This window comes from Lynx rufus, unplaced genomic scaffold (genome assembly GCF_022079265.1).
Source record: "Lynx rufus isolate CCGP_SWC_20201006 ecotype Redwood Valley unplaced genomic scaffold, mLynRuf1.p SCAF_4, whole genome shotgun sequence".
Taxonomy (NCBI): domain Eukaryota; kingdom Metazoa; phylum Chordata; class Mammalia; order Carnivora; family Felidae; genus Lynx; species Lynx rufus.
The window spans coordinates 129,074,503-129,090,546 of NW_025814856.1; positions in this window are offsets into that span (position 1 = coordinate 129,074,503).

Below are 16,044 nucleotides of genomic sequence, written 5' to 3' on the forward strand. Positions count from 1 at the left end.
AAATTGAAAAGAAAATTGCAAAGCATTCCAAAAAATAGATGCTGGTTGGATGTTTCATTCATAGTATAATTATTGAGATTGCTTTATAGTCATATCTTTCAGTGTCTACCTGAGAAATGTTGGATGGAATATTAATTTTTTGAGACATCACATGTGTAAAAATGGTTTTATCTACACTTAGCTGATAGTTTGGATATATATTTTGGTTCAAGAAATAATTTTTTCTCAGAAATTTCAAAGTATCATTTCTCCCAGTTGTGGTAAGGTAGAATTCTAAAGTGGTCCCCTAAGACCTTTAGCCAAAACCCCCCACCCTCAATATCTGATCACTCTCCTCAGCCCCTACCATCTCTGAGGTGATATCTGATCACCATGGCCTTCCTTCAGCAAGAATCCTGTCATGTCGGGTTAGCCAGAGTCCTCCTTTACTGATGATATTTCCTCTTAGTAATTTTCCATCCATTCACCCCCACCCAACTCCTTGGCTATAAATTCTCGCTTTCCTTGTTGTATTTGGAGTTGTGCCCAATCTTTCTCCTGTACTGCCAAACCCCATTCAAGTGCTCTCTACATCCATCAGGATAGTGCTGAATAAAGTATGCCTTACTGATTTGACAAGTGTTGTGAATAAACATTTTCTTTGACAACACTATCTCTTAGTTATTTAATCAAACACTAAATACTGCCACAAAGGAATTTTGCTGATGTGCTTAAGGTCCAAATCAGTTGACTTTAAGACTGGGAGATTGTTCGATGGTCCTGACCCAATCAAATGAGTCCTTTAAAAGCAGAGTTTTCTTTAGATGGTCACAGATGAGGAAGCCAGATATTTGAAGTATGAGAAGTTTTCATTGCACTGTTGCTGTTTCTAAGATGGTAGAGGCCATGTGGTAAGGAATGGGGGTGGTCTGTAAGAATTGAGAGCAGTCCTGGGATGGCAACTAAGGAGGAAACAAGGACCACAGTGCTACCACCACAAGAAACTGAATTCTGCCAGCAGTGAGCCTGGAAGCAGATTTTTCCCATTTGCCTTCAAATGAGAACTCAGCTCACCTGACACCTTTCTTTTTCTTTTTCTTTTTTTTAAAGTTTATTTTTGAGAGAGAGAGACAGAGAGACAGAGAGACAGTGTGAGCTGGCGAGGGGCAGAGAGAGAGGAAGACATAGAATCTGAAGCAGGCTCCAGGCTCTGAGCTGTCAGCACAGAGCCCAACGGGGGGCTCAAACTCGCAAACCATGAGATCATGACCTGAGCCAAAGTTGGACCCTTAACTGACTGAGCCACCCAGGCGCCCCTCACCTGACATCTTTCTATATTCAAGTGTTTTTGGGAAACCTGAAACCGTTTTAACCTAAATTATGATACCTAAATTTGTCTTCCACAGGGAGACTTTTAGGATCTTCTTTTTGACCCAAATTTGTTTGAAATTGCTAAATCATATATTTAACAAGAATCTGTTTCCATCTTTTTTCTGGATACATGGTAAGCTTTTTTTATAATGAAGAAAAGTGTTTTGGCCCAGTAAAATTTTCATGAATCACATTTTCATTTTGTCCCCTACTATTTTCCCTGTAATGCCTATACAGAACTCCCATTGTTCATATGTTGGACATACTTGATTAATGAACCGAATTTCATATATTTTCTCCAATATTTTATTTCCTCTTCTTAATGTTCTTTTTTCCTACTTTATTTAATCAGTTTCATTTTCTAACACTTATTCTCATTTCAGCTATCATATTGTTCATTGCCGTGATCTCTTTTTTCCCTCTGATTTTCAGTTTGTATAGTATTCAGTTACTGTTTTGTGGGTATTCTCTTTATTCACGGAGAATATTAACGTGTGTGTGTGTGTGTGTGTGTGTGTGTGTGTGTGTGTGTGTGTGTGGTTTTAAGCCTTCTTTACAAGTTTGTCTTTGCTGCAGTCTTCTTACTTCTGTTTATGGTGTCTGTCTGCATCTTTCATTTCAGAAGACTTCTTAGGATATGTAATGCTTCTTGGCTTTCTGCTCATACATGAAAGTATTACATGTGATGGAATTATCATCTGAGGGTTTCACCATAGGGTGAACCAGCAGGGCTGTTTCATTGGAACACTTCCATTATCATAATCTGTAAATCTTTTCTCTGATGCCACAGAGAGGAATCTTCCAATTATTAGGAGAAGACTATAAGCCTTACTCTTATGACTGTGGCAAACAAATTACCTGGCCAGATCTCCAGGAATAGAATGAAGAAAGAGAGATATAGTCTTGATACCCCATATATATATATATATACACATAACCATATATAAACTTTCATTAGTTCTCCTATTATCCATATAGCACCTCTGGCTGTTGTCTCCTAGTTCAGGAAGAAATTAATTCTCTAGAGAATATATTTTCTGTTCTGGCTGAGTGTGGGGTAGGACGTGTGCCAGTGGCCTGGTTTTTCTCAGTGGGGGAAAGGACTGTAGCAGGATCCTAGAGGGAGGTTGGAGTGAGAAAATTTTTTTCAACATGTTTTCCTGTTTGTGGCATCATTCTCATACTTCTTTCAGAGGTATCAGAGTTTTAGGGGAATCCTGAAGTGCAAACCAAATTTCTTCTCACTTTGGACATCTCACTTGGGATTAGTTTTCCAATGTTCAAAGCCAGATGTCACTTATCCTTCTGATCACCATCACCTTCTCACCTGTACTTTGTTTTTACACATTTGTGGATTTAAAAAATGTATTTTATTGTTTTAGTAGAGGTTAGAGATAAATATAAACCATCTATATTTTTAAATGTTTATTTATTTATTTTGAGAGAGAGAGAAAGCATGCTAGAGGGGCAGAGAGAGAGAGGGAGAGAGAGAATCCCAAGCATGCTCTATGCTGTGAGCACAGAGCCCAGTGTGGGGCTCAAGCCCATGAACTGTGACCTCATGACCTCAGCCAAAATCTAGAGTCAGATGCTCAACCGACTGAGCCACCCAGGTGCTCTATTATCAGTCATATTTTCAGAGAAGTAATTTTAAAAACATAAATTATGACATACCATATCTCTGCTCAAAATATATCAGTGGCGTCCTTTCCCATGAGAGTGGAGCACACAATTCTACTTGTGTGGCACCGGCTGTCTGCTTTGTTGCCATATGTTGTAGCACTCTGCCTTGATCAGTATGCTTTAGATACTGACCTCTATTCTGTTCCTCTATTATGTTTGATTTTTCCTACTTCAGAGTTTTTTACACTTTCCATTTCCTATACTTGGACTATTTATTTTCCCCGCCTTACCCCTTCCCTACATTCTTCACCAGGTTAACTCTTACTTATTCTCCACTTTAAATGTCATCTTCTCCAGGAGGCCTTTTCTAATCTCCCTATTTTAAGAACATTGTTTTGTTATATTACATGAGAGTCTGGTGCCTGACACAGTTAGCAATTATATCTTAGTGTGAATTCTTTTATGTCTGTCTGCCCTGTTTGTCTTTAACTTTCTGAAGAGAGGACTGCAGGTTTTATTGACCAGTGTATCAGTGAGAGCCTCTTGCAGTTACAGCTACAAAATTAGCACTGGATAAGTTTTCTTGAGCATATAGATAAGCTGATGAATATGTGGAATTGGATCTTGCAGGCTGTGGGATTCCTAAAGAAAAGTGGGAGAACAGGTGAGAAGATGCTGAGAAGTGTGTGCCTGAACTTGCTTGTTGATGCACAAGAGAGCTCTCAAATAGTTTCTGAAAAACGTAATTAAATTGAAGGCTCTCCTGCCATACCCCTTTGAATATCATAGTTTTCTTTAGAGAATTTAAGTTATCCTCTTTTAGGTGTATAATTTTGAGCATGATGTATACATTCTTTAATTCTTAATTTTCTCATTTATAAAACGGGAATAATAGTGCCAATTTTAAGTACCTTGGTTTATTCAAGATTGCTTAATATATACATGTAAAGCCATTAGTACTCTGCCTTGAATATATAGTTTCTTTCCCTCTTCATTTCCTCTGTGTTTTACATTGATTCGATATAAGGAACACAACTTTTTTAGATAGTGAAAGACTTAAAATAAGTTATCATGGAATACTGTGAAGTTTGCTTTTCTAGCTGCCTTGAAAATTAGAATAGACCTACCTGTAATATCTTGATTGACTAAGTCAGCCTGTGGATTAAATGAATTCTTGAGATCTTTTAGGCTTGCATGTTCTAAAGTAGGAGAGTAGTGTGCCTAGTACTAGGCATATTTCTCATGTAGAACAGCCTTATATACCAACAGCCATATGACTGTGATTGCTCTAAAAACTGGACCATTTTACAAGGCTTAAGGCATATCAGGGGAAAACAGAGTATCTGTATAGCTAAGAGGCAAAGTTGTATTTATCATGTCCTTGAAGGCAGGAGTTTCTGTCTCATGCATTCTAGATTCATCAATATGTGATGCATGCTGTGACATCCAATATTGGCTAACTTAGCTACTTTAGCTAACTTGAAATAAATTAATTGGCTAAAAAGAAAACTCTAGTGTTTTTTGTTGCTGTTGCTGTTATAGCAGGAAAGCATCTTGACATTCATTTAGATGGCCAGCTTTCTCAGGTCAATTTTATTTTTTCACTCAACAAATATTAGTTGATAATCTATTACATGTAAAGACCTATTAACTATTTAGTATAGAAAAATATCATTCCAGACTCATTGCTTGCTTTCTTTAAAGCTTGACTTCATAAGTTGTTAAGTTGTTATGAAAAGGTAAAATAGCCAAAGCTGACTAGAAAAGGAGAGGCCATATTCAACTGGAAAAATCAGTTAATCCTTTCTGGAGAAGGTGGCATTAGTGCTGCATACTGAAAGATGCTCATTAATTTGACAAGGTCTGGTCTATATCATCAGTAGAGGTTCAGAGCATTTTCAAGGGATACCAAATAAATGAGCTTGACTACATAATTTAGTTCATGTAGGGTAGTTGTTGGAGTTCAGGTTAGAAAAGGGTTTCTGGGCAGCATCTCTCTGCCCCAACCTGGCAAAATTTCTACTTGTTCTATCAATATCACTTTACTGTCATCTCCTGGAAAAATTGTACTTGGATTCCCTATACTACATTAAGTCCTCTTATACCTTTTGCCTACTGACTTCTTTTTAAAATGCTAACCTGCCTAGGGACCAGAATTGCAGGAGAAGCTTGGCCTGGTAGCTGTAACAACTGACATATAGTGTATTAGATTTGGGTTGTAATTCATGATCTACATAAAAGCCTGTCTCAATCATGTGATCTAAGTTGGTCTTTTTTTTACATGCAGCCTAATGAATTGATAGCACTCAAAATGCTGCCATAAGTTTGGGTCAGTTTCTGAGTCGTGTTACTGAAATGAATAGCATAAAGAATGGCCTGTAGATTTTTTTGAGTCGCTTGAGAATTGAGTTCAAATGCTCAGAGTCCAAATAACCCTTAATGCTCCAGCATGTGCAAGGGATTTTCCATGCACTTGGTTAAATTGTTGTGTATAGTAGTGGGTAGGAAAGTTGGGGATATTTCTGAGCTTAATTGGATTAATAGATAGTGGTGATAGAGTCATGGAAGCCATTATCCTGACTGAGTATTTTTGGCATTTAGCAATTATAAAGTCTTAAACTCTGAGGTGAAAGGAAAACAAGTTTCTCTCAATTAGCTTATCTAGTCTATAAGCAAATAAACTGAATCGGGGACTTTCGGGAAATCTCTGATGGAAAGGAGATGGAACTACAACTTTCCTGGAAGTCTGGTATGCTCAGCCAAGGCTCAGTAGGTCAGCTTTGCCAATGTCTGAAATGGAAAAAAAGTTGTGATCACTTAAGGAAAAAGAATAATGGCTTTCAGAGAGGACCATCCTAAGATCATATATTGGGCTTTCTTTTTGCTTCAAGTTTTTTGAATTATGTTCATAAATGTGTATTGAACTTACCTGTTTAACCTTTTAATAAGTCAGAGAGGAAATCTTGAACAGTTTTATTCCTTAGGTAAAGGTTGAAATGAAATTGTTATGGTTTAGGTACTATCTTTAGAGGATTTTAATATGAATGTAACTGAGGTAGAAGATGGTATGGGATATATGTTTTGAAAACTTCAGTTCTGTGATTTCTATTCAGCTATGGGAAATGTCCTCATTCAGTTTCAGTGTTTGCTATTTTAATATGTTAAACCAAATCTTTATTTCAGTTTGTTGTATTCTCCTTCTGATAATACCAACACATAAAGAAACTCAATAGTTTTTCATATAGAGTAACTTTATAACCTGTTTTTAAAAAATAATTTAATCACGTTAATTATTTCCATTGGCAAAGTTATAGAAAAAGTATCTCCCTGACTTTACCTATTTAAGAAGAGGGGCTATGACCACGTCGGGCTCTGTGCTGACAGCTCAGAGCCTGGAGCCTGCTTCAGATTTTGTGTCTCCCTCTCTCTCTGACCCTCCCCTGCTCACACTCCGTCTCTCTCTCTCTCTCAAAAATAAACATTAAAAAAAATTAAAAAAAAAAAAAAAGAAGAGGGGCTATGAGACATTCTCTTCCATGGTATTGAAAAGCTCAATTTGAACTTGTTGCCTACTGCCTTGTGGGGGATAAGGACGCAAAAGCTGATACTAACAATCACGTTTTCAGGAAATGTGTGTAAAGTTTGTTGCTTCCTGGGGAAAGAACAATAGAAATGAAATAAAAATGCCTTATTTCTAGGGATTCAACCCTTTAGAAAACTTTGTATTATTTTTTATTTTAGAAAACATTTTTGCCTGGAGACTTTTTTTCTCTAATATATTAAATGGATGAAGCAGTATTGAAGCTAGTGGGAAAAGTGTTCCCTGAAAATGTAGAAACAACTATTTGAGTTAACATTTCTTTTTTCGGACACATGCACCTTGATGAAGATAATTTTTAGATTGAATTTGGGATTTAATGCTGCTAGTGTCGGGAATTTTTCTACCTGATGATTGCAGTTAGGACTGGTGGCATGTGGAAGCCTTGGTTAGAGTCTTGGTCTGTAGAAGTGAAGGAGTTGTACACACCATTTCGTAATCTATAAAAGCTGTCTCGTACTCTAACCTCGGGAACCTCCAGTTGTGTGAGCCCAGCTGACTTCGTACTTCTCAGGGATATTTTCATAACATTGAAAGGTTCTCTACAGCAGTTTGCTGAGATCAGGTTAAAGGATTATTTTTGAGAAGAAAAGTCATGGAAAAAAAATAAGGTTGTTTATATACATTTAAAAAAGAAAAAGAAAAGAGGTCTTTTTGAATTTCCTCCCCAGCTTTGTTAAACAATGTAGAAAGAGTGGTGGTGTTTTCCTTTTTAAAAAGGAAATGGATAGTATCTTAATCTTATTTATATACAGTCCTGTAAATATATTTATTTAAAAGGTATAAAGTAGAATAATAGTTTTCTAAAACATTGGACTTTGCTATGATCTGAAAAAAAATGACCTATATTTGATTAATTTTACATAAATGTTCTGCTTGTTTATCAAGAAGATATTTTTAGTTTTATAAATTTTACATCATCTTTTTTTTTGCACTTCTGAACGTGGTTGAACTGGTTGACATGGAGTTCTCAGGAAGGGCGAACTCCTTTTAGCATTCGTCTAAGAAAAATTTAATTAGAAATATGATATGCTGGTTGCAAAATAAATCCTACAATAAATTCCTGAGCTCATTGTGAAGGATTTTGAGTTATGGCTAATTTGAATAATCCAACCCAATTGGGAATTGCTTCTCACTGCTGTTTGTATGAAAAGAAAAGCAGCCTGTAGGAGCTGATATGTTTTTACTGGCACTTGAAGTAATTTCTAAATAAAAGGAAAGAAAGAGTTGCTGAGCACTTAGAATGAAAGATTTTCAGAAACATTTTTCTGAGATTTTTTTTTTTTACATACTCATACCCCTTCTGCATCGATGCACTCCAGGCAGCTCAACATTAACAATTATGTGTTTTTCAAGCAGGACGAAATACAGGATGCCATAGACCTTCTTCCTGTAGCTCGCATGAGTTGGGGACTGCAAGGAGGGAAAAATAGGAGGAGTGAGATGGAAGTTTGAAAAACAAGCTAATGGACATTACATAGATCAAGAGTCCTAGGCTTAAATGCCTTTGGGACTCTGTGAGCATCCTGGTGAGTTGAAGAGAACATACCTGATTTAAGTAGTCTCACCTTTAGAAATCTTGATATTATTGAACTCAATAAATCCAATCTCAGTGTTGCCAGAGTATGGGATCGCCAGTAAATGAATTATCTCCTCAGAGCTCAACACTCTTCTAAAGAAACAAAATATACAAACTCAAAAATATAACTTTTAGTAATGTCTTCAACACATAAAAATTACCAACCAGATAAGCAATGAAAGAGGAAAATGTGACTCAAAATCAGGAGAAAAACTAATCAATAAAGAAGATTCAGAAATGAAAGTTGGTGGGATAAGAATGCAGAGGTTTTAAAACAGCTTTAATAAATATGTCCAAAATAAATATAACATATTATAAATACAGAGTTGGCTAAGGCAATCTACTTAGAAATAACTCCCTCAATAATGAAGCCAAAAGACATGTTGCCTAATGATGTCACCCAAAATAAAATGCATGCATTTAATGTGTGTGATTTGAAATATATATACAAACTGTCTAGGAAACAAAAAATATTTTGGACCTTCTGGCTCAGCTATGAAAGGTGTGTACAAATAAATTATCAGATACAATAACTCTATTTTAAAGGAAGCCTAGTTTTTTGTTGTTGTTTGAACACTTCAGGAGTGGTTTTATGACATATACACATACAAACATGGGCACACAGAGATTTACCCTTTTTCTAGAGATACTGAATTAGGATATATGAAATATATTTGTTTCAGTATTTAAATATAGCATCCCTGTAGAAATTCTGATCTAAGGGAAAAAGTTGGTCATTAAAAAGATAGAGGAACAAAAATACTGTCTTTATGTTCATTACTTTGTCTAGTAAGAACTATTTGAAAGTTAAAACCATTTTTCCCTCAGAGATCTGAAGAGGTGAGAAGAAAAGCCTTTTATTTTATTTTAAAAAAATCTTTTTTAATGTTTTATGTTTTTTTGAGGGAGACAGAGTGCAGGTGGGGGAGGCTCAGAGAGAGAGACACACACAGAATCCAAAGCAGGCTCCAGGCTCTGAGCTCTCAGCACAGAGCCCGATGAGGGGCTCGAACCCATGAACCACAAGATCATGACCTGAGCTGATGTTGGACACTTAACCAACTGAGCCACCCAGGCTCCCTGAGAAGAAAAGCCTAATTTTTAAAATGTATTTAGTTATTTGTGAGAGAGACAGAGCATGAGCGGGGGAGGAGCAGAGAGAGAGAGGGAGACACAGAATCCAAAGCAGGCTCCAGCCTTTGAGCTGTCAGCACAGAGCCCGACGCAGGGATCGAACTCACAAACCATGAGATCAGGACCTGAGCTGAAGTGGGACACTCAACCGACTGAGCCACCAGCTGCTCCAAGAAAAGCCTGTTTGAGCTAAATCATAAAGACAAGCCCTTAACTCACAGAAACTAAGCTTTTGGATTGGATAGCTAACTCTCCATTTTGCCCAGCTGGCTTTAATTTAAAGAGAGCTGTGCCATGCATACTGGCAATGGAGAAAAATTTAACTCTTCCCTTGGGTATTGTATAGTAGTTGGGATAGGTTATAAATTACTGATGTTCACTTTATTGGTCTTGGTCCAAAATATTTGCAGGTTCACTTCAGATTAATCAAACCAAACCAAGTAGATTACATCATACTTTGTGAGCAAAATTAAAGCCAAAATTTGGTGTGAGCTGTTGACATATTACCAAATAATTCCACTTTAAATATTTTCCAGAGGCAAAGTCCTATGTTTTACTCTATTTTCTAGGGATATGCAAAATTGCCTAGCACTCTGCTTAATTTTCTTTTTTCTTAGGCCTACGGAAGAGCTTGATTTATAAATTTGTTTTTTTTTTTCTGTTTGTTTTTTGTTTGCCAGCAGTATTGTGTCTCTTCCATTAATATATTCAATAATTTTCATTCCAATAGATATTATAACGTAGAGCAAATAAACTATTGTTTGAATTATGAGAATACCTTCTTCCTAAACGTTATATAGAAAACCTATCTATATAGCAGAGGGAAATTTAGCTCTTCTGAAAAGCCTCCTTATCCTAAGTCACAGTGAAACTCCATGGATGCTTCGCTTTTTGAACTTTAGGAATAACACCTATTCTATCATTTTTTAAAAATGTTTATTTGAGAGAGAGAGAGAGAGAATGAGTTGGGGAGGGGCAGAGAGAGAGAGAGAGATAGGGAGAATCCTAAGAAGGCTCTACACTGTCAGTATAGAGACTGGTGTGGGGCTCAAACCCACAAACTATGAGATCATGACCTGAGCCAAAACCAGAAGTCAGACACTTAAGCAGCTAAATCTCTCAGGTGCCCCAACATCTATTCTGTGTAAGTGGATTTATTAGGAGGATCAAAATGAGGCATTTATATTTATCATATGGTAAAATGTGTTCTGCACTTTGATGATACTTAGTGGGATTGTCATTTTGGTTCCCGTAATATCTTTTACAAAGAGAAAATAAAGAATACCAAATTTAGGCTTAGCTTTTCTAGATAAATCAGTATGTCAGGGCCATAAGAGTTTTTTTTTTTTTTTCAACGTTTTTTTTATTTTATTTTTGGGACAGAGAGAGACAGAGCATGAACGAGGGAGGGGCAGAGAGAGAGGGAGACACAGAATCGGAAACAGGCTCCAGACTCTGAGCCATCAGCCCAGAGCCCGACGCGGGGCTGGAACTCACGGACCGCGAGATCGTGACCTGGCTGAAGTCGGACGCTTAACCGACTGCACCACCCAGGCGCCCCAGGGCCATAAGAGTTTTTGAGACAGCTATAATGACCAGGTCAGTTTTTCATTGCCTGGAAGCAAAATATCTTTCATGTGTGTGCATTCGTGGACAAACATCTAAACTTTTGAATAGTTTTAGATTTGAAGAATTACTGTGAAGATAGTACAAAGAGTGCTTGTATACCCCACATCAAATTTTCTCTTTGCTAATATATTAGTTTGGTACATTTGTACAATGAAATAATATTGATAAACTATTATTAACTAAAGTACACAATTTATTCACATTTCTTTAGTTTCTCTCTAAGCCTTGTATTTTTTTTTCTGTTCCCAAACCCTATCCAGAACACCATATTACATTTGTTTTTTTATCATATCTCCTTCAGCTTCTCTTGATTGTAAGTTTCTCAGACTTTTCTTGTTTTTGAGGACCTTAAAACTATTAAGAACAGGTAGCTAATTTGTAGAATGTACCTCAGTTGGGGTTTCCCCCCCTGTTTTTCTCATGATTATATTAGGCTTCTGTGTTTTGGGAGGCACCACATAAAGTGTAAGTTTCATCCCATCATATCATGATCCTACACTATCTAAACCACTTATCACTGTTGATATTAAGCTTTAGGTCATCTGACTTGAGGTCTTATTTGTCAGATTTTCCCACTATAAAGTTTCTGTTGTTTTTTTTAATTTTTTTTAATGTTTATTTTTGAGACAGAGAGAGGAGAGAGTGTGAATAGGGGAGGGGCAGAGAGAGAGGGAGACACAGAATCTGAAGCAGGCTCCAAACTGAGCTGTCGGCACAGAGACCCATGCGGGGCTTGAATGCATGAACTGTGAGATCATGACCTGAGCTGATGCTTGTCGAGTGAGCCACCCGGGCGCTCCTCTGTTTTCTCTCCTTTCTATGCTATGCTTTTAGGAAGGAAGCCTCAATGAGCAGCCCATACTTAAAGGGTAGGGAGCTATGCTCCACATGCTTAAGGGCAAAATATCTACCTTAATTATTTGGAATTCTTAGCATGGGAAATTTGTGTTGTCTCCCCCATTTATTCAACCATTTATTTACTTTAGTATGGGCTATTTAATTTATACTTTGGGTTATAAATCCAGTACAGACAATATTTTTTTTGCTCAAATTGTTTCAGCTTTGGACATTTGGCATCCTTTTAGTTGACTCCTAAAATATTGCACATTGATCTGTGTTCTAGGCCAGTCCTAGTATTAGCCTTTTTTCCAAGGAACCCTGGCTTTGGCTTCTTTTACTGCAGAGTGATATTAGAAACCATGATTTTGTGCTAGTTGTGTTCGTTGCTGCTGGTGTGCCATTGTTTCTGGGTCCTCTCAAGCCAACAGTGCTGACAATCTATGTATGTCTGTATGAATACATGTATATTCACAAATCTGTAAGCATTTCTACATGTAGCTGTATGTTGACCTAAGCGTGTTCATACTGATGTCTCCAACTCTAACGTGTTATTACATGGATTATTTTAGCTTTCTCCTCTTTTTACTTGTAACCTCCCACTCATGCAGTAAGAAACCTAGATCCAACCAGCCACTATGTATTAATTTCCTAGTGCTGCTGTAACAAACTACTAATTTGTTATCTAAAAGTTCTTTAGGTCAGAAACAACACATAGACTCAGTCAGGGTGTCAGGAGGAGTACTCCATTCTTTCTGGAGGCTCTGTGGGAGAATACATTTTCTTGCCTTTCTCCAGCCACCATAGTCTACCTGTGAATGTTTATAACAGCTCTACCATAATCACCAATATAGAAGCTCCTATAGAAATGTAAGTTTTCTGTGGATGTTAGTTTTTAAATTGAGTAGATACCTAGGAGCACAGTTGCTGGATGGTATATTAAGTTTATGTTTAGTTTTTTTAAGAATCTGACAATTTGTCTTCCTAAGTAGCTGTACCATCTTGCAGTTCCACCAGCAGTAATTGATATTTCCTGATGCTCCATATCCTCAGTTGATGTCTTTTTTTTTTTTTTTTTTTTTTTTGCATTTTAGCCACTCTAATAGGTATGGGGCAGTATGCCATTATTGCTTTAATTTTCAAGTCATTAATGACAAATACTGTTGAACATATTTTTGTATGCTTACTTACCATCTGCATATTTTTTCAGCTTTTCTTTATTAAAATTTTTTGAGTATAGTTGTCATCCAGTGTTAAATTAATTTCAGGAAGAACACAGTAATTCAACTTTCTATTTAAACTATGCTCAGCACCAGTGCAGTTGCCATCTGTCACCATACAACACTATTACAGTATCATTGACTATATTTCCTGTGCTGTGCTTTTTATTCCTGTGACTATTCATTCTGTAACTGGAAGCCTGTATCTCCCATACCCCTTCACCCATTTTGCCCATGTCCCCACCCCACGTCCTTCTGGCAACCATCAGTTCTCTGTATTTATAGGTATGATTCTGCTTTTTGTTTATTCTTTAGTTTTATATATTCCACATACGAGTGAAGTCATATGGTATATCTTTCCTAGGCTGCCCTATTTCACTTAGCATAATACCTTGTAGGTCCATCCATGTTGTCACAAATAGCAAGAGCTCATCCTTTTTTGTGGCTGTGTAATATTCATGTGTGTGTGTACACACCACATCTTCCTTATCCATTTGTCTGTTTATGGAGACTCAGGTTGCTTTTATATCTTGGCTATTGTAAACAATGACACAATAAACATAGGAATGCATATATCATTTTGAATTACTGTTTTCATTTCTTTGGGTAAATATCCAGAGTGGAATTATTGGATCATGTGGTATTTCTATTTTTAATTTTTTAAGGAACTTCCATACTGTTCACCACAGTGGCTGTACCAATTTACATTCCTACCAACAGCTCATGGGGGTTCCTTTTTCTCCACATTCCTCGCCAACATTTATTATTTCTTGTTTTTGTTTTTGTTTTATTTTAGCCATTATAAGCTGATATCTCATTATATTTTCTTTTTTTTTTTTAACGTTTATTTATTTTTGAGACAGAGAGAGACAGAGCATGAACAGGGGAGGGGCAGAGAGAGAGGGAGACACAGAATCTGAAACAGGCTCCAGGCTCTGAGCTGTCAGCACAGAGCCCGACGCGGGGCTCGAACTCACAGACTGTGAGATCATGACCTGAGCCGAAGTCAGACGCTTAACTGACCAAGCCACCCAGGCGCCCCTCGTTATATTTTCTTTGGAGAAGTAGCTGTTCAGATTTCTTGCCCATTTAAAATTTTGTTTTGTTTTCTTTTTGTTGTGTTTTAAGAGTTCTTAGTATATTTTGAATATAAGTCACTTATCAGTTATGTGTTTCAGAAATGTATTTTTCCAGTCTATGGCTTGTCTTTTATTCCCTTAAGGGTAAATGACAGAACAGAATTTTTAATTTTAATGAAGTACAGTTTACCTTGTTTCATGGATTAAGCTATTGATGCTGTATTTAAAAACTCATCATCAAATGTTGTGTCATATAGATTTTCTTCTCTGTCTTCTTCATGAAGTTTTATAGTGTTGCATTTTAGGTGTAAGATCCATTTTGAGTTAATTTTTTAAGGTATAATGTCTTTGTGAAGGTTCTTTTCTTTTTTTGCATTTGACAATCCAGTTTTTCCAGCACCATTTTTGGAAAGACATGAACTAAATTACCTTTTTTCCTATGCTAAAGATTGTTTGGTTATATATCGGTAGGTCTCTATCTGGGTTCTCTATTCTGTTCCACTGATGGCTGTGACTATTCCTTTGTCAATATTACAGTGTTTTTTTTTTTTCCTTTGAGTTTGTTTATTTACTTTGAGAGAGAGCACTTGAGTGGGGCAAGGGCAGAGAGAGAGGGAGAGAGAGAGAATCCCAAGCAGGCTGTGCACTACCAGTGTAGAACCCTGTGTGGGGCTAGAACCCGTGAACTGTGAGGTCATGACCTCAGCCGAAGTCAAGAGGCAGACACTTAACTGACTGAGCCACTCAGATGTCCCAATATTATACTGTCTTGATTACCATAGCCTTGTAAGACTTGAAATCAGGTGAAGGGAGTTCTCCAACTTCTTCTTAAGTGTTGCGTTGGCTCATCTAGAACTTTTTCTTTTCCATATAAAATTTATAATCGGTTTGTCAGTATTTATGAAATTGCTTGCTGGGAATTTGATTGCAATTGCATTGATTCTATAAATCAAATTGGGAAGAACTGACATCTTAACAGAATTGAGTCTTCATTCTATGAACACAGCATATCTCTCCATTTAGTGAGACCTTTGATTTTTTTTTAAGTAGTGTTTGTTTTTTTTTTTTACTTATGCTTTAGGGTGCTGTAAATATTTAGTTAGATTTATGCATATATAATTTTTGAGTGCTATATTAAAACTTATTATTTGTTATAAATTTCAAATTCTGTTTGTTCATTGTTGGATAATAGGAAAGCAATTTACTTTTGTACATTAACCTTGTATTCTGCAGCAGTTTTATGTCTTCCTTTCCAAAATATGTAACTTTTATTTCCTTTTCTTATCTTATTACACTAGCAAGAACTTCCCATATGGCATTGAATAGGAGTGATATGAGGGAATATTCTTGCCTGTTTCCAATCCTAGTTGGAAAGTGTCCAGTCTTATCATTATATAGGATGTTAGCAGTAGGTTGTTTGAAGATGTTTTTTATCATATTAAGGAAGTTTATTTTTATTCCTAGTTGCAGAGACTTTCTACCATGAATGAGTATTAGATTTGTCAAATGCTTTTCCTGCGACAATTGATAGGATCGTATGATTTTCCTACATTAGTCTGATGATGTGGTGGCTTACATTGATTAATTTTTGAATTTTGAACCAGCTTTGTATACTTAGAATAAATCCAACTTGGTCATTGTATATAATTATTTTCATATACTATTGGATTTGACTTACTAATACTTTGTTGAAGATTTTGCAGTTATATTCATGTGAGTGTTGAACTGTAGTTTTCCTTTCTTGTGACTTTTTTGTTTGTTTTGGTGTGAGGGTAATGCTGGTCTCAAAGAATGGCTTATGAAATGTGTCCTTTGCTTCTGTTTTCTGGAAGAGATTTTGGAGAATTAATATCACCCCCTGCCCTCATTTGTTTGGTAAAATGGGGCTAGTGAAACCCCACTAGTGAAACCATCTGGACTTGGTGATTACTTTTGTGCAAGGATATTAATTATTGATTCAATTTTTAAATAGATATAAGGTTTTTCAGATTGTAA